This window comes from Coregonus clupeaformis, chromosome 15, assembly GCF_020615455.1.
Source record: "Coregonus clupeaformis isolate EN_2021a chromosome 15, ASM2061545v1, whole genome shotgun sequence".
Lineage (NCBI taxonomy): Eukaryota > Metazoa > Chordata > Actinopteri > Salmoniformes > Salmonidae > Coregonus > Coregonus clupeaformis.
In genome coordinates, this window is record NC_059206.1 from 51,415,039 (window position 1) to 51,434,178 (window position 19,140).

The following is a 19,140-nucleotide window of genomic DNA, read 5'->3' on the forward strand; positions in this document are numbered from 1 at the left end:
ATGGTAGGTTTATTTGAACAGTGAGAGACAGAATAACAACAAAAAAACGCATGTCAAAAATGTTATAAATTGATTTGCATTTTAATGAGGGAAATAAGTATTTGACCCCCTCTCAATCAGAAAGATTTCTGACTCCCAGGTGTCTTTTATACAGGTAACGAGCTGAGATTAGGAGCACACTCTTAAAGGGAGTGCTCCTAATCTCAGTTTGATACCTGTATAAAAGACACCTGTCCACAGAAGCAATCAATCAATCAGATTCAAAACTCTCCACCATGGCCAAGACCAAAGAGCTCTCCAAGGATGTCAGGGACAAGATTGTAGACCTACACAAGCAGCTTGGTGAGAAGGTGACAACAGTTGGTGCGATTATTTGCAAATGGAAAAAACACAAAAGAACTGTCAATCTCCCTCGGCCTGGGGCTCCACGCAAGATGATCATGAGAATGGTGAGGAATCAGCCCAGAACTACACGGTTCTTGTCAATGATCTCAAGGCAGCTGGGACCATAGTCACCAAGAAAACAATTGGTAACGCACTACGCCGTGATGGACTGAAATCCTGCAGCGCCCGCAAGGTCCCCCTGCTCAAGAAAGCACATATACAGGCCCGTCTGTAGTTTGCCAATGAACATCTGAATGATTCAGAGGAGAACTGGGTGAAAGTGTTGTGGTCAGATGAGACCAAAATCGAGCTCTTTGGCATCAACTCAACTCGGCGTGTTTGGAGGAGGAGGAATGCTGCCTATGACCCCAAGAACACCATCCCTACCGTCAAACATGGAGGTGGAAACATTATGCTTTGGGGGTGTTTTTCTGCTAAGGGGAAAGGACAACTTCACCGCATCAAAGGGACGATGGACGGAGCCATGTACCATCAAATCTTGGGTGAGAACCTCCTTCCCTCAGCCAGGGCATTGAAAATGGGTCGTGGATGGGTATTCCAGTATGACAATGACCCAAACACACGGCCAAGGCAACAAAGGAGTGGCTCAAGAAGGAGCACATTAAGGTCCTGGAGTGGCCAAGACAGTCTCCAGACCTTAATCCCATAGAAAATCTGTGGAGGGAGCTGAAGGTTCGAGTTGCCAAACGTCAGCCTCGAAACCTTAATGACTTGGAGAAGATCTGCAAAGAGGAGTGGAACAAAATCCCTCCTGAGATGTGTGCAAACCTGGTGGCCAACTACAAGAAACGTCTGACCTCTGTGATTGCCAACAAGGGTTTTGCCACCAAGTACTAAGTCATGTTTTGCAGAGGGGTCAAATACATATTTCCCTCGTTAAAATGCAAATCAATTTTTAACATTTTTGACATGCATTTTTCTGGATTTTTTTGTTGTTATTCTGTCTCTCACTGTTCAAATAAACCTACCATTAAAATTATAGACTGATTATTTCTTTGTCAGTGGGCAAACGTACAAAATCAGCAGGGGATCAAACACTTTTTTACCTCACTGTAGAACAGAATGATGGTCTCTGTCCCTGACTGATATGGGCAGACTGTAATCCAGATTTGTCAGGATACAAATGATCACAGTGCTCTTAGTGCCAATAGGTAAAGTACCCTAGGCCTAGCTAGCCTACAGTCCAGAAGTGTTTTAGGCTAGATGTAAATGGTGTATAAGTAAGCCAACACAAGAGATGATTATAGGGATCAAAGCATTTCAACTGTGTGAAACAGCAGCACTTATCTGCCCCAAAGTGTCTCAGAATCAGATACATTCCTACCTCTCTCGAATGCAGTAAGAGTATTGCTGTCTTTGGAATGGACATTCTGTACAGTCCTGAAAACTACAGTACTATCAATCAGATTCTCCAATAAAAACATATATTCCCTGCCTGACAACATAGTCTTCACACAGACGCTCAATCTAAGAGCTTTCAGAGCTGATTTAGGATAGTAGCTGTCAAAGTGGATACTGTTGGAGGAATTGTAGCAAATTCCTTACATACAACACAGTGACCATAGAATCTCTGAATTCCTGAGCCCTGTGCAGCAGTCTGAATGACATACTTAAAACACACTGCACACACACACACACTACACACACACTACACAGGAGAGGAGCAGAGGGATTTCTCAGCAGCAGAGCAGGCAGATTCTTCAACCCACGTCCTCTAACCATGCTGGATCCAAAATGGAAACTCACCACACACCTCTAGAGATCTCTGACTTCCACAGAACTTCAATTAGGAAATGAATGACGGGGGAGGTTTAAGGAGTTTCTGAGCAACGCTGCTATTTGCTCGTCATTGGTATGAGCCACAGAGCCGGCCTTTTAAAATGACATTCGACTCAATCACTCACCCTCCCCAGCAGAGTGCCTGCCAATGTTTTGCTTGTATTGTACAACCAATTAAATGTACTCTGCATAATATAGCCATTAGTGGAAGGCAGGGGCTGTTCAGTCTAAATGTAACAACATTGTATGCAGCAGTATTATTGCTGACAATCTGTTATGTTAGGGTAAATCTCACCTCTATCTCACCTCTCTCTAAAAAGTGATCAAAATGTAAATAGGTTCATCTAGCATAAACCAAAATAAACAATAAACCAAGACCCATCTAATAATTAATAATAATATGCCATTTAGCAGACGCTTTTATCCAAAGCGACTTACAGTCGTGCGTGCATACATTTTTGTGTATGGGTGGTCCCGGGGATCGAACCCACTACCTTGGCGTTACAAGCGCCGTGCTCTACCAGCTGAGCTACAGAGGACCACATCTACCTCCTCAGTGCACGGGTTATGAAAATTAAACTGAGGGTTTAGGTTTGGGGCTGGGACTGGGACTGGGACTCTGAAAGGGGCCTACTGGGGCAACATGTATGCAGGGAGACAGGAATACATGCACAGTGCTGAAGTCTTTGGGTTGTAGGAGTGTGAACTGTGAACTATCGTCCTCTACAAAGACTCCTCTATGTTAGTCTGGAGAAAACACACACACAAACCCTTTGCTCCCCATAAAGTGCTGGAGCTGGGGGGCTGGAGGAGGGCTGGGGCTGGCATAGGATGCCCTTTTCTGTCCCCCTGTCCCTCCTGTCGTCCATAGAGGCGGGTCCGGATCATAAAACACCCAGGGGGGAGCGGGAGTCTAAATATTTGCATTGCACACTTTTATCCCTTTCTTCCAGGCCGAGGGCATGTACAGGCAGCACATATCTTCTAGCTAGTCACTACGCTCCATGATAGTAATGTGGTGTGGGTGGTAGCATAGAATGCCATACAGAGACATCTGTATTTTGTACTAAAAGCACTCTAGTATGTTACATGGGAAAGGCAACATAAGAGATTGAGAGGTTTATTTAAAGTACTTTGTTCATTTCCATTAATGACACAAATCATAATATAACCATTAGACCTAAACCAAAACAATGGAATAAAAACTTGAGTACTAGTCCGTCCGGATGTCTGTCAGGCAAGGCTGTGGAGTGGAGAGATCGGTTATCCAAGAGACCTGGGTTGAAAAAAATTGTATTTGTTTTCATCCAAAATACTTTCTCTGTGCTTGACTGAGCTTGCCTGGTGCAACGCAACCGATCAAATAGGCTAGTCACAAAAGTGCAAACCCTGCCCATCTGACACTCCAGACACACTCAATCCAACACTCTAGGTCTGTAATCAAGGTATGTAGGACACTTTGAGGAGGACTGTACCTGGCCAACTCATCCATCATCCTGTCCTAGCTAGCTACCAAGAAACCCGACAGCCCAGCCCAGCACTGTTAAACAAGGCCAAGGTTTGGGAACAAGTAAGAAACCAAGTCTAAATGTAACTGCAAGGGGCTTCGTCTTTCTTCTTCCTTCTTTTTTAACAAAATCTGGGCCAGACCCAATTATTTCACTTTAGTCTCCAGGTTGCCATGGCTACGGCCTTCGCCTCTCGTGTTTTAGTCGTCTTGTGTTTTAGAAATTGAGAAATTCACCGCCCCAGCCAGCCAGGCATGAGGTGGAGCTTATCTCAAACTCACCCCCCCGCCCCCCGGGATTTCTGCACAGTGTGTGTGTCTGTCTGTCTGCTCAGAGAACATCTATGCAAAGAGGTCAGAACAAAATGTTCCTTAACAAACACAACAACTTGGCTATTTCCATTATGCCATCAATATCAATTAATTCAGTTCAAACAATCGGAACACAGGATGCTACACTCTAACCACTTTGCAAAGGGCTAGCAGAGTTGTTGTTCTGGGGTGTTGCTAACTTAGAAACTGAGTGGAAGGCAGCCTCAGGCCTGTAGATGGAGCCAGTTTAGTGAGGCTCTGAACAGCAGACACACCAGAGGGACACAGGAGAAGGCACAGGTGGAGGTAAACAAGAAACAGCAGACACACTCCTGATAACCCTGATTCAGCCTCCGCTGCAGCTGCAGAGAGCGAGAGAGCGAGAGAGAGAGGCCCCCCAGAGACTGCACCATCCTGCTACCGCTTCTGTACACAGGGCTAAGGGGAGGGGGTGACAGAGACAGATCTCTGTGTGTGTGTGTGTGTGTGTGTGTGTGTGTGTGTGTGTGTGTGTGTGTGTGTGTGTGTGTGTGTGTGTGTGTGTGTGTGTGTGTGTGTGTGTGTGTGTGTGTGTGTGTGTGTGTGTGTGTGTGTGTGTGTGTGAGTGTGTGTGTGTGCTGCAGTCGGTCGATGCACTGTGGTTGCACCATGTGTCACCTTGCTTGCTTCGCTAAGGGAACTCAAGGTTGAGATGTCACGCACAACAGACTGTGTGTGTAAGCAAGCAGCCTTGACAACAATGATAAAAACATTACGGATCAACAATTTGGCAACATTTGCCTTTGCTCCCAAAAAGCACACCGACACACTCTCCTCATCTCTCCCTCCTCCTTCTCTCTCTCTCTCCTCTTTCTAGTCCTCCCATCCTTCATCATTAGGCGGTAGATGGATGACCAGTCCCAAACCTCCCCCTCCCTTCCCCCTCTCCCCATGATGTGGAGGAAGGAGGGGAGGAGGACGTGATCGGTCGGTGAGGACAGGACAGCAGCCATTGTCCCCTTCTGTTAAATATGTAAAAATAACTCCTGCTGTAACGTAAACTGGGTCAGTAGAATTCCCAGGGAACCTGTGAGCTGCTACTGGAGAGGGAGCGGAGTGGAGAGGCATAGGTAGCCAGTCGTATCAATGCGGAACAGAACGCAGCTTATCTCAACCCGCCGCTGGCTCTTTTCTACCGACCTGAGGCTGGCTGGTTGTTCCTGGCTACCTTTACCGCCTCCTCTGTGCCCACACTCTCCCTCTCTCCCTGCCCCTTCTCCCCCAACCCCGACTGGCTCTTTTCTGCCGGCCTGACGATCCAAGCAGACTGGTCCCTTCCTACCACTAACTCACAATACCGTAATGGTCACTTTGTTTCAAAAATCAATCTTAAATATCGTAATAAAACTAATGCATTTCGGCGTACAGCCTAACTTCTTTTTCTGAGAACCAACTTTCATTAATTCATTGACCATCTGGATTAACCTGCTCAGGTCAGGTTGAGTTCTTATGTTAGTCTTAAATAGGCAGCAGGGCTCAGGAGGTCAGAAATAGCAGGAGCTGACTACAGCATAACCTGACCATGTGGTCATAGAGAAACTCAACCCAGATTGGGAGAGCGAGAAAGAGAGTTATCTTGGGTTAGGGTTAGAGACAGAGAGAGCTAGAAAACGGTGGGAGAGAGGGGGGAAGACTGAGAGAGAGAGAGAGAGAGAGAGAGAGAGAGAGAGAGAGAGAGAGAGAGAGAGAGAGAGAGAGAGAGAGAGAGAGAGAGAGAGAGAGAGAGAGAGAGAGAGAGAGAGAGAGAGAGGGAGAGAGATAGAGAGAGAGAGAAAGAGAGAGACAGAGAGAGGTAGAGGAAGAGAGAGGTAGAGAGAGAGTTCTCCTCTAGTTGGTTTAACCTACTGCTGTTCCAAGTCAACAACAACAGATGACTCCAGGTTTCTCTGTAAAGAGATTAACAGGGACTAGCACTAAACAAGGTGAGGATTATGTAATTTAGCACATAAGAATACCCCCACACCCACAGCCCACGCTGAAATTTAGATTACAGAACAACAGCACTGCCCTAACCAGGCAGCTCTATTCACGGAACCAGCCTGGTGAAGACCTAAGGGTCAAAACGTTGTCAATACCTGGAATGGAGGGTTGATAATGTTTTTGTTCTGAAATTACCCCACTGTATGTACATTGGGTTAAATGCCAGGCTGAGTTTTCATTAAGAACAAGTTCCATTTTAGATACTAGAGTCAGGGACAAGATACTAAACAAATCCTCTATTTTAGAGTCCATAATACTTAGGATAAACAATAAATACAATTATATGAGGAACTGGGGAAAGGTAAATGCTGCAGTTCCTTTTGGGAAGAGCTAGAGTTGCGTACAAGTGACAGAGAAAATCTATAAATTTTTTGAGAAAGACAGACAGTGAAGTAGGGTTGCACGGTATACTGAAACTTCTGTATTTTTTAGATACGTACTAGAATTTTTGTTACGTTCAGTACTTCTGTTAAATGTGTCTTGTGTGATTGAGAGGATCAAGTCTGTATTAACGCTGCCCCTTTATAGCACGAAGAGCAAAGTGCCTGATCCACTTACTTATTTATTGCTAGAGCTGTCTGGGCTACATTAGCTCCCCAGTCCCCACTCATGTTGCACAGAAGTTAACACACATGAATAATGCAACACGGCATGTAGAAATTTAGAAACTGTTTATTACTGTTTTCAAAAACCATACAGGCTATAACACTTAATGCAAGACGATACCGGTAGCTTTCAGCTTTAATTGTAAGCTAACTTTCCTTGCTAGCTTACAGCTGAATTCACTACCCTAGTAAGCAAAATGTGCTGATTTCAAAGCTGATTGTCACCAAAAACATTAATAATTCACATTGTCTCCCTCGCCACCAAAAACTCAATCACTTCTTCGTCTTCCTTTGCCTCCTGTCTGGTTTCCACTAGATTCCATAGCCACAAAGTCAGATTCCACAGCCACATTCTGCTCATGAATGACGTCATTAATTTCTTAAAGAGACAGCGCACACTTTTAGAAAAGAAGAGATTGCTTCTTCTATGCAAATGTTGTCAACCAGTAAAATAAAATAATATGTTCTCTTAGCAGTTGCCAATAAAATAAATCTGTAGCCCCATGAAATCAGCTCAAACAAGCTCAATAACTCAATGCATTCACACAATCCTATTGAATAATATGCATTCACATCTTGATTTACCCAGTTTATCAAGAGATTTACCATTCAAATAAATAATTAAATAATTACAATTATGTTGTTCTGTAGTTAGATTGGTAAAAAAAAAAAAATCTAATTTATTGTATTATTAATTCAATTAATACATACATGGTTGTCAAAAAAAAAAGTACATTAACATTTTCAAACGTATTGATATTGAACTCAAATATGCCCAACGATTGAACAGAGCAGTAGCTGAATTTATCTGTCTGGATCAAGTACCATTCTGTGACTATGGCTAATATGTCTTCATTTTTTTTGTGGTATCGTTTTGGTATAGAGTACCGTGATGGTATAGAGTACTGTGATGCTAAACCTGGTATCGGTATCGAAGTAAACATTCTGGTACCGTGAATAGTAAAACAAGGAAAATTGTTAGGTTAAGGGTTAGGGAAAATAGGATTTTGAATGGAAATCAATTTTAGGTCCCCACAACAATAATAAAACATATGCTGTGTGTGCATCTGAAACAACACACAAACACGCGCAGACACATACACATACACACACACACACACCTTGACAAAACACACACGCATACACACCTTGACAAAGCACACAGACACCTGGCTGCATATTCTCCTCTGTCCTCTGGCATCTTAGCTCACCTTGGCCTAGAAACATCACTAGAGCCAGGACTCACTCCCCGGACCCCCTGTTATGTCATAAGCCTAATGTACACCCTACACAATACCTAACGCAAGAACTACAATTAGCTAAGAAAAATGGCAATTCTGCGTTGCGTATGTAAGGTAGGCCTATAAATGAGTCTGTACTCGCTCCAGGGGAAAAGAAGGAGAAGGTAGGGAGGGAGGGAGGGAGCGGGTTCTGTTAGCTGGTTGGCTAAAATCCTGAGGATTTGAGAAAGTGAGAAATGAGGGATGAATACGCAGCTGGAAGTTTCACAGAGCCTGGGATATTTTCCAATTACACACCAGCCTTAAGGGCTTATAGGGCTGGCTGCTGTGCTGTGAGGAATGACCTTCCTGGATATAATGGTCCTGTGTGTGTGTGTGTGTGTGTGTGTGTGTGTGTGTGTGTGTGTGTGTGTGTGTGTGTGTGTGTGTGTGTGTGTGTGTGTGTGTGTGTGTGTGTGTGTGTGTGTGTGTGTGTGTGTGTGTGCGCGAATGCCAGGGAGTATTATTTTTTCCTTATCAGAATCAATATCAAAGCAAAACATGTAGTATACTGACACCAGGCCAAATAGCCAAATACATGAGGTAACACATGTCAATAATCAGATCTAATTCTCTGACACACGTGACCCATGTTTACCCTGTTTACCCGATTGGCAGGATTCTGTGGAGGAAAGAACGTAACACTACGTACACAGCTGTCAACTGGCTGACAGTGGTGGTGGGGATGCGTCACCCAACACGATAGAGACCACTTCATATGTCTGTCTGTCCGTAACGTCCACGCTTTGCTAATTGTCTGACTGATGTGTGCACACATACACTGTACACACACCCTGTACACACACACACACACACACTGTACACACACCACACATCACACACTGTACACACACACACACACTGTACACACACCACACATCACACACTGTACACACACCACCGACAAAAGAGCCTTCTCAATTTAAATATGGTATTCAAATGCTTTTGTTGCTCACTTACAATTACATTTGGGATCAGGTTGTTTGGCTGTGGGGAAACTGAACAGCATGGATTTAAAAATATACAGTACCAGTCAAAAGTTTGGACACACCTACTCATTCAAGGGTTTTTCTTTATTTTTACTATTTTCTACATTGTAGAATAATAGTGAAGACATCAAAACTATAGAATAACACATATGGAATCATGTAGTAACCAAAAAAGTGTTAAACAAATCAAAATATATTTTCAATTTTAGATTCTTCAAATAGCCACCCCTTGCCTTGACAGCTTTACACACTCTTGGCATTCTCTCAACCAGCTTCACCTGGAATGCTTTTCCAACAGTCTTGAAGGAGTTCCCACATATGCTGAGCACTTGTTGGCTGATTTTCCTTCACTCTGCCGTCCGACTCATCCCAAACCATCTCAATTGTGGAGCCCAGGTCTGATGCAGCACTCCATCACTCTCCTTCTTGGTAAAATAGCCCTTACACAGCCTGGAGGTGTGTTGGGTCATTGTCCTGTTGAAAAACAAATGATAGTCCTACTAAGCCCAAACCAGATGGGATGGCGTCTCGCTGCAGAATGCTGTGGTAGTCATTCTGGTTAAGTGTGCCTTGAATTCTAAATAAATCACAGACAGTGTCACCAGCAAAGCACCCCCACACCATAACACCTCCTCCTCCATGCTTTACGGTGGGAACTACACATGCGGAGATCATCCGTTCACCCACACCGCGTCTCACAAAGACACAGCGGTTAGAACCAAAAATCTCAAATTTGGACTCCAGACCAAAGGACACATTTCCACCGGTCTAATGTCCATTGCTCATGTTTCTTGGCCCAAGCAGGTCTCTTCTTCTTATTGGTGTCCTTTAGCAGTGGTTTCTTTTCAGCAATTCGACCATGAAGGCCTGATTCACACAGTCCCCTCTGAACAGTTGATGTTGAGATGTGTCTGTGACTTGAACTCTGTGAAGCATTTATTTGGGCTGCAATTTCTAAGGCTGGTAACTCTAATTAACTTATCCTCTGCAACAGAGGTAACTCTGGGTCTTCCATTCCTGTGGTGGTCCTCATGAGAGCCAGTTTCATCATAGCACTTGATGGTTTTTGCGACTGCACTTGAAGAAACTTTCAAAGCTCTTGAAATTTTCCGTTTTGACTGACCTTCATGTCTTAAAGTAATGATGGACTGTCGTTTCTCTTTGCTTATTTGAGCTGTTCTTGCCATAATATGGACTTCGTCTTTTACCAAATAGGGCTATCCTCTGTATACCCCCACCCCTACCTTGTCACAACACAACTAATTGGCTCAAACGCATTAAGGAATGAAATTCCACAAATTAACTTTTAAGAAGGCACACCTGTTAATTGAAATGCATTCCAGGTGACTACCTCATGAAGAGAATGCCAAGAGTGTGCAAAGCTGTCATCAAGGCAAAGGGTGGCTATTTGTAGAATCTCAAAAATATGTGTTTAACACTAATTTGGTTACTATATGATTCCATATGTGTTATTTCATTGTTTTGATGTCTTCTCTATTATTCTACAAAGTAAAAAAATAAATAAAATAAAGACCGTTGAATGAGTAGGTGTGTCCAAACTTTTGACTGGTAGTGTATATTACAATGCAACATAATGGAAGCAAGCATCCACCTCACATGTCAAAAGATCCAATTCCTCTGACAAGCCAAGGGCAGCATATTCAAAGATTGTCTGTTTATACTGTAGCTTACAGTACACACAAAAAAATTTAATACATTCTCTCACAAAGAGACAAAGAGAAATAATGAAATAATTCCTTGACAAGACAAAATGTTAAGTAGGCAGAGAGCAGACAAGCGGTCTTCTCGGGGTGATGGTGAGGGATTCTGCCTGTCAGTCCAGTACGTGTGTACTGGAGTGAGACTGACAGATAGGCTATGTGGCTCTGTGTGGGATCTCTGGAGAAATATGGCCGATCGGCCAGCTGCTGTTGAGCCCAGAGGTGCCACTGCAGCTTTCTGACTAGACTAGACTGGAACCTAGTTCTGACAGGGGCGAGATAGCCGTAATAGTGGGGTGGGGATGGCAGAATTAAAAGCTTGGCAAGTACACATGTGTTCACACCTTGCTCGCTGGGACGAGAATATCCCTTTGGGGAGTGAGGATGGCTGCCTCACTTCTCTAGGCTTCTCTCACTTTTTTCTCCAGTGCTGTTATTCACTAGGTTCCCAGGAGCCTGTGAATTCCCCCTGACCCAGCTCACAGCTCCATCTGTTACTCTTGAATCTATTTGAAACACAATTTGAAACACAGCTCAGAACGGAAACTGGAAATATAGAAATTACAACCATCACATCCACATTCCTCACACCATTCATTCCTCTTCATCCCTTCTTACAGTATGAGTGGTAGGTGCTAGCCATGACATTACGCCCCCAGTTTATCCTAGCTACACCCTGTGTCCTTCCCCTAGCTACACAGTGCATGTGTGTGTCCTATAGTCTAGGGCAGAAATGGGGCCACTGTCACCACTCACTACAGAGAAGAACATGGCTCAAACCAGCCGGTCTTTATCAATATTCACAGCGCTATCTTACCTAACCAGCAGAGTATAGGCCTACATAAACTCACACACACTCCTAGTCCTGACTCTCCTTTCATTCAGCTCTAATAATTCAACCACCGAGCAAGCTGCAATCAGAGAATCATGCTCTAATTGGTTAATTCTCACAAGGGGGCCACTGAGGTTTAGGCTAATATCCAGTAAAACAGTGTGTGTGTGTGTGTACATTTCAAGCTTACCGTATGCTTACCAGTCTAAACAGTTTGCGCATATATTATGAACAAAAACAATCACTTGAGAAATACTGCACCAAACATCTTAGTTAGATGTAAAATTGCGCGACTAAGACCTCCTGGCAAAACATTTTAAAATGAATTACAGATTCTTGATTTATATTAGATGAATTCTGACTATTTTGAGGAAGTGTTATGGCTATGTTGATGCTACGGGGACAAACAACAGTAATATTGCCATTTGTTCTCGTTTTTCAAGCGAAGGTCTTTAGGGAGTATGCGAACACAGACGTTCCCCTTCGCCTCGCCGAGTTCTGCTAGGAGAAAACCAAACCTATGTATGCGGATGCCTTTAGAGGGGCCACTGAGGTGTAGGCTAATATCCAGTCAACAAAACAAACTCCCCCCTCCTTAATCTCTCCATCTCTGCCTAAATCAGCCATAGCAATATCAGTGCGAGCCACACTCTTTATTTAATAAAGCTAGGGTAATCAGATAGATTCTGTTCTGTATCTGATTATCTACTGCAGCAATTATGATATGCTACCTTTTACCATGAAAAGCCAGCAATTCATCTGTTGTAACAATCAATGGGGTTAACGTACTGCATTACACAACACGCACATGAAAAGGGATGGTAAAGCAGCGAATTTTATTTAGAAATGTACAGATATTTCAAAATATTAGCAATATTTTCAGCACATGATCATGGTCTACATATTTTTCATCCTTTCTCTAACAGAGGGGAAAACGTGTGTTGTTGAAGACTTTGCTTTTCCTCTTGCATGTTAGCCTGAAAGGTTCTGTTACATTATTTTGCATACAGTATGAAAAATATATGCACTCACTAACTGTAAGTCGCTCTGGATAAGAGCGTCTGCTAAATGACTAAAATGTAAAATGTAAATGTATACTTTATTTGGCTGAGAAAGTACAGCAGCAGTAGGCTACTCCATGAACCGTGAAAGATGACCGTGGTGGACAATCTTTGCCTCTCTCTCTCTTTGTACATCTACATTTGGTACACTGCAGAGCTATACCATTGAGAGAGAGAGAGAGAGAGGAGAGAGAACGAGAGAGAAAGAAAGAAAGAGAAAGGGAACGAGATAGAAAGAGATCATTTTTTTATTTAACCTTTATTTAACTAGGCAAGTCAGTTAAGAACAAATTCTTATTTACAATGACGGCCTACACCGGCCAAATCCAGACGACGCTGGGCCAATTGTGCGCCGCCCTATGGGACTCCCAATCACAGCTGGATTGTGATACATCCTGGAATTGAACCAGGGTCTGTAGTGACGCCTCTAGTGCCTTAGACCGCTGTGCCACTCGGGAGAAAGAGAGGCAGAGAGAGAGAGAAAGAGAGAGCGACCAACAGAGAACAAGACAGAGAGATAGAGAGGGAGAGAGAGAGAGGAGAGGAATAGCCAGTATGAGCTGACAGTGAGTGCAATAGTAAAAGGAGGAAGTGGCGCTGAGAGATGACACCAGCCAGTGATCCATGGAGGACCAGATGGGTTTCTCATGTAATTGTCACACTATTTCAATGATGGAAGCCGAGGCTCAGGCTCAGGCTGTGTCCCAAATGGCACCCTATTACCTACATAGTGCACTACTTATGACTAAGGCCCATAGTGCTCTGGTCAAAAGTAGTGCACTGTAAGGAAAAGGGTGCCATTTAAAAGGTGCCATTTGCGACGCAGGCTCAGGCTCCAAAGTTTTAAAATGCACCCACTGACAGCTGCAACGAGACGCAAGTAGGCCCAACACTTGCAAATCCATTATGATTGCACATTAAACTTAATATTCAGACCCCCTTAAAAAGCAACTACTTAGGCTAACTCCCAGATTGGACTACTGTACAAGAGGATTAGATTGTTTTTTAGATAGGCACAGGCCTACAAATATTGCCACTCAGTGACTTTGCTCAAACATGGCATTCTTTCATTCAAGGATCAAGGAATTTAATTGCTCATGTTAAGCAAAGACATATAGCAAAGTGTTAGCTTTTTTTCCTCACCTCCTGTGTGTGTGTGTGCGTGTGCGTGTGCGTGCGTGTGTGTGTGTGTGTGTGTGTGTGTGTGTGTGTGTGTGTGTGTGTGTGTGCGTGTGCGTGCGGTGACCTTCCATGGTCCTTCTCCCCTTTCCCTGGTGCAGGATGCCTTAAATGGCCATTCCTATCCAGGCCTGACTCTGCCTGGTTAAGATCTGATTTCTGATTGCTGTAGCATATCTCTGTATCTGTGTCCCAAATGGCACCCTATCCCCTATTAAGTGCACTACTTTTGACCAGGGCCTATCTGTTTCCACTGCCTGCTTGCGTCACTCCCTCTGCTCAGCACTCCGCTAGCTGCTCACACTCTGTTTATACGGCGGCACAGAACAGAAGCCTTGTTTCCACTGGCCTCACACAAACACACACACACACACACACACAGAGACGCGTGCACACACACACATACATACGCACTCTGTATGCAAACGTGTGTTAGTGCTGCCGTGACAGGTGAAGGCTATCCAGCTGTTGTCTGCTCCACGTCCCTACCTACTGCTCAATGTAAAGTGTGACTTAAAAATATTTTGGCTATTTATGCAAGCCACGGGCAGATTCTAGCACTGAACAGCACATTTGAATCTAATCTTGCTCTAAATCCAGTTGGCTGGACCACTGGAGGTTTAGTAAAATACCCTGTAATTGGCCCGGACTTTGCAACCGCCAACCATCCAATAAAAAATAAATGTGAAATGTGCAGGAAGCAGAGTTCCCTCCGGTGCTGTGAGGGAGATTTTTCAGTGGCCAGCAGGGAGGATACACACACACACATTACCTCAGGGAGGATACACACACACACTACCTCAGGGAGGATACACACACACTACCTCAGGGAGGATACACACACACACTACCTCAGGGAGGATACACACACACCCACTACCTCAGGGAGGATACACACACACACTACCTCAGGGAGGATACACACACACTACCTCAGGGAGGATACACACACACACTACCTCAGGGAGGATACACACACACACTACCTCAGGGAGGATACACACACACACTACCTCAGGGAGGATACTGGCCCTGACCCTCGGCTCTAAAAAGAGCTCTTTAGAATATTCCTCCTCTTAGCAATAAAACGGGCCAGCCTGCTGAGTCTCTTGACCTCACACACACACCTATTCTACGGCTTTCACTCTTCTCCGTCTGACTGCATCCATCCGCAACAGAAGGGGGAAAAATTGTCACGCAAAAAATAAATACAACAAAACAATGTCTGATCTTCCTGACTGGCCAGAGAACAAAGGCGCCGATGGTTTTCAGTTTCAGTCAGTTTCTGCTGCCCAACCTCGGGAGGGAAAGAGGAAACCCAAGCTGCCTTGGCCTGGCAACTGACAGAGAAAAAAGCTAATTCACTCACGCATTTCCTATCACCTCCGCATGGAATCCAGGAACAGCAGGAAGGAGAGGAAGAAAGGGAGAGAAAGAGAAGAGAGAATGGAGCGAGAGAGAGGCCCACATATGCCTCAGTCACATTGAGAGGAAAATTATACTATCCATTAAGCTAACCCCCTTCACACACACCAACATACAGAAAACATACATCGCCTAGGCCTAGGCTGTACAAAAACAAGGCACATTTCTACATTAAATAAATTGTAAAATACAAGAAGTTAACAGGGCTAAATGTTTTGAATATTGTTTTGACTGTATGTGCTTGTGTGCATGGGTGTGTGTATGTGTGTTCGTGTGTGCCTGTATGTATGTGTGTGCATGTATGTATGTATGTGTGTATATGTCTGCGTGGGTCAGTGAGCTAGAGCGTGTGTGTGTGCCCCATAAATCACCTTAATCCCAACATCTATTTCAGGGTCAAGGTAAAATCCATTATGGCAATACCAAGAGCTAAGCCAATACCAAGAGTCATCCAATCACCTGCTTGAAAAGCGAAACTGTAAGCTCATGGTGCTGTATAGGACATAAGTCCTTCAGGCCTTTTTCTTTTTTAATAATACAACTGCTGGCCGTTTATCGAGGAGTACAGTTACAGTATGTGGTTAACAGTAAACAGTTACACACAGGAAGTTCTCAATTCTAACTGTTCAGTGAAAGCACACATTTCTCTGACCACAGCTTCCTCTTCTTTACAAATAGAAAGAACACACAAACTTGATTGCATTCAAGATACATGTTTTTTAAACATTTTAGTCATTTTTGCAGACGCTCTTATCCAGAGCGACTTACAGTTAGTGAGTGCTAATAAAACTAGTTTATTTGTGTGTCTAGTTATTGTATTTTTCCCTTCCTAAACATAACATTCACCAAATGACAACCACCAGACCAGACATAATCTCTAGTCAATATATGAACTAAGCAGCATACACATCTCCCACTGGGCACTCAATAGTACAAAGCAAAATACCATCTTTAGTGGACGTAAAGGTGACAGAGGGTCCTTCAAAAGCGACAAAGCTCTGCACTCTCACCCTTGACCCTCTCACCCTCTCTCGCTGTATTTTGACAGATACAATGGACTCCAGCACCAGCACCAAACCTGCTCATTTGTAACACTAGAAAAGCAGGTAGGTTGGGAGAAGACATAAGCCTATGTAAACATATTGCCCAACATTTACATTTCTCATACAAGCTGTTTGCTATTTCTGCCAGTGTGCAGAGATCAATTTCCAAGCAAGATGCTGAGCATTATGCTAAACACACACAGACACACACAAACACAAACACACACACACAGATATGAGGAAGAGATGAGAGGACAAAAACCTAAATGAGGAAATAAGTCTGCATGTTTTTGTGCTTTGTTCCCAGACACTCATGTCGGAGAGTTTCACACAGAGAAAATGCAATGACAAAATGCAATGGAACTGTAAAATCATAAAAATAAAGCAACATAGTCTATAGGTTTGTTTACTTTACACCTCGATTTGTTTACTTCACTTGAGTATTGTTTGCAGACACTTTAGAAAGAGCGCAGAGGATTGTCAACTGCTAGTGGGAAGCAAAATGCTGAATTGTTGTAACGATTCAGTAAACGCGCCTCGCAATATTCACTGCGGATGTAGCTAAAGACACCTGCTCTAGTAGGCGATGAACAACACATCCGACACCGTCTATTGCTGTAACAATTACACAAACATATATAGCCTATAAATAGTCACTAGTGTCAAAAAGTGACAAATCGATTAGTCAGTCCTATGTAAATCTCCATCACAGCAAAGAAACATTTGTGTGTTGAAAATGCCTAACCACTTGTATAATCTATTTGTATACACTTAAAAACAGACGTACATTCCCCACCACACACGCCACTATGGGTTTCTTCACTGTACCCAAACCAACAGATTTAATGCGTCGCTCATTTATGTATAGAGCCATGTCATCATGGAATGCTCTGCCACCAGAGGTTACTCAGACATAAAGCAAGTTTAGCTTTAAAAAACATATTGTATCACAGCGCCTCTTTCTAAAGATCTACTTTAACTGTAGGCTACTGTATTTAAGAATATGAATATGTATATATAAATAATGTGTAAATAGTATTTTTGCTGTCTCTTGTCTTTCCAATATATAACTCTTATTTATTTTTATTTTTTTGTATTTAATGTAATATCTTATGTTGTTTTATGTCGACCCCAGGAAGAGTAGTTGCTGCATGTGCAGTAGCTAATGGGGATCCTAATAAACTAAACAGCAGGTGGTGGTGAAAACATTTGGCTAGCGTCACTCGCTAGCCATAAAGTTATTTGTTATTTACGCTTACTAGTAGAGTCAATCAAATTGGCAACAATGTAACAATCTATAAAAACAGTATAATCTCCTTAGTTGGATGGTACAATTAGTTACACCGTTGTTACAATGTTAGCTACAACAGATACACCGGCACTGGTCCCTGACCATACATCCGCGGAGAATTCCAGCTCGTTGCATGCAGGCAGCATTTGTTTTTTGTCCCCGAACTGTGTGTGTAGTCCGTGGCAGCACGCCACAATATCAAAAAAGCGTTCGATATACAATATATACTGACTACTTACGGTTGAAGTGTTACTGTAGTGGGAAAAGATATCCAAACATACGTTGATACCAGGCACAGTTTACAGTTCTGACTCTCGCTGACAGGACCAAATCCAAGTACCGACGTTCAGTCAAAGCGCTCCCACGCTAGACACCAGCGCGAGCCGCCTGCTGGTTTCTCCTTTGCAATGAATGGTGACTGCGCAGGCGTGGACGGGATACATTCATTATGAGCGCTGAACAAGCGCCAGCGTTGGGTTTTACTGTCAAGAGGATGGTTAGACAATGGCATACACGGAAATCAAAAAATCAATATGAAATATATAACAGCCATATAAACCACTACAAATACCATCTAGCTATATAGCCTATGCATTTACTTGTTTACTTTATGGTAAGAGCTGCACTAATCACATTAGCCTATAGGCTATTGATTAAAACACAAACTTATTACAGGGACTTCATATACTGCCCTGTGGAATTTTTATGGAAATGTATTTTCTGCAAGAAATGTATCCTCTTCTTTCCAGGCTATTTGTGTCTTTCTCTCCATCCAAATGGAGCATTCCTTTCTTTCAGCCAACAGTCTAATAAATAATTCAAGTATAGCTGCCTGCCTAGCTGCACCAATAAATAGGCTATTCTCACAATAGCAGGGGGAGTCAAATGATAGGATAATAAATAACAGCAAAGTTCAATCAGCATATTTGAATTAAAATGGCTCGGAGAGGGCTCAGAGATGGGATTTTGAGGATGTGTAAACTATCAATAGCTTTTGATGCTTGACTGAGGAACACAGCAAGTCCCACTGTACGGTTACCTAACCTAATAGCCTATGCTGCCTGCGCTACTAGAGATGTCCTGTCTTTGGATGAGAATTCACTATGCTCGCTAGTAGCCTAACAAAAATCACAGCGACAACAACAAACTGACAGCACCATTCCGACCGCATGATCCACACAAAGGCAGCATAAAAGTGTTATTATAAATCAATTACCGTAATTGCTTGCTTAAATGTCCCCGGTACCGTTACTTCCAGTCAAATGTGCGTTTCCCTGGTTCTCGAGCGTCGTGCTCCCCTATGGAAATTTAGAAAACGGCTTTGTTGACGTGGTAATGTGCGCTTTTCTTAATTGGAGGACTGGTGAAACTGCATTGCCTCCATCGATTACCAGCTCAGCCTATACTGTAGGAGCCGAACTGCTATACAGTGCAAATCATGAGAAGGCAACCTGACTAGTATATCACTGCTACGCTATGACAGAGAAGCCTGCAATGAGGCCAGGACAAAAGGGATGCAATAGTAGGCTAAGCTTTTTCTTTATAAGGAAACGTACTATGCTCCCACAGCAGCACCACCTTTTGAGAGGTTGTTATTACATGTTATTAATCAATGGAATATTATATCTAAACTGTTAGCCTATACAATGAAATAAACAACCAACAATTGCTCCCCCACACTTAAACACACAC

The 19,140-nt window shown here is 43.3% G+C and overlaps 1 protein-coding gene across 5 annotated transcripts in view; it reads right to left on the reverse strand.

Annotated features, from left to right (window-relative positions):
- LOC121582859 (spermatid perinuclear RNA binding protein) overlaps positions 1-18,919 on the reverse strand; it is a 123,877-nt gene extending 104,958 nt beyond the window's left edge. For 4 of the 5 annotated variants that reach the window (XM_041899004.2, XM_041899002.2, XM_041899006.1 and 1 more), the window contains exons 1-2: positions 18,665-18,919; positions 17,688-17,930 (exon numbers count right to left, since the gene is read on the reverse strand). The gene's annotated coding sequence lies outside the window, so the exon portion shown is untranslated. The remainder of the gene's footprint in view (positions 1-17,687; positions 17,931-18,664) is intronic. The other variant, XM_041899003.2, reaches the window with a different exon arrangement.
- Positions 18,920-19,140: the final 221 nt, after the last annotated feature.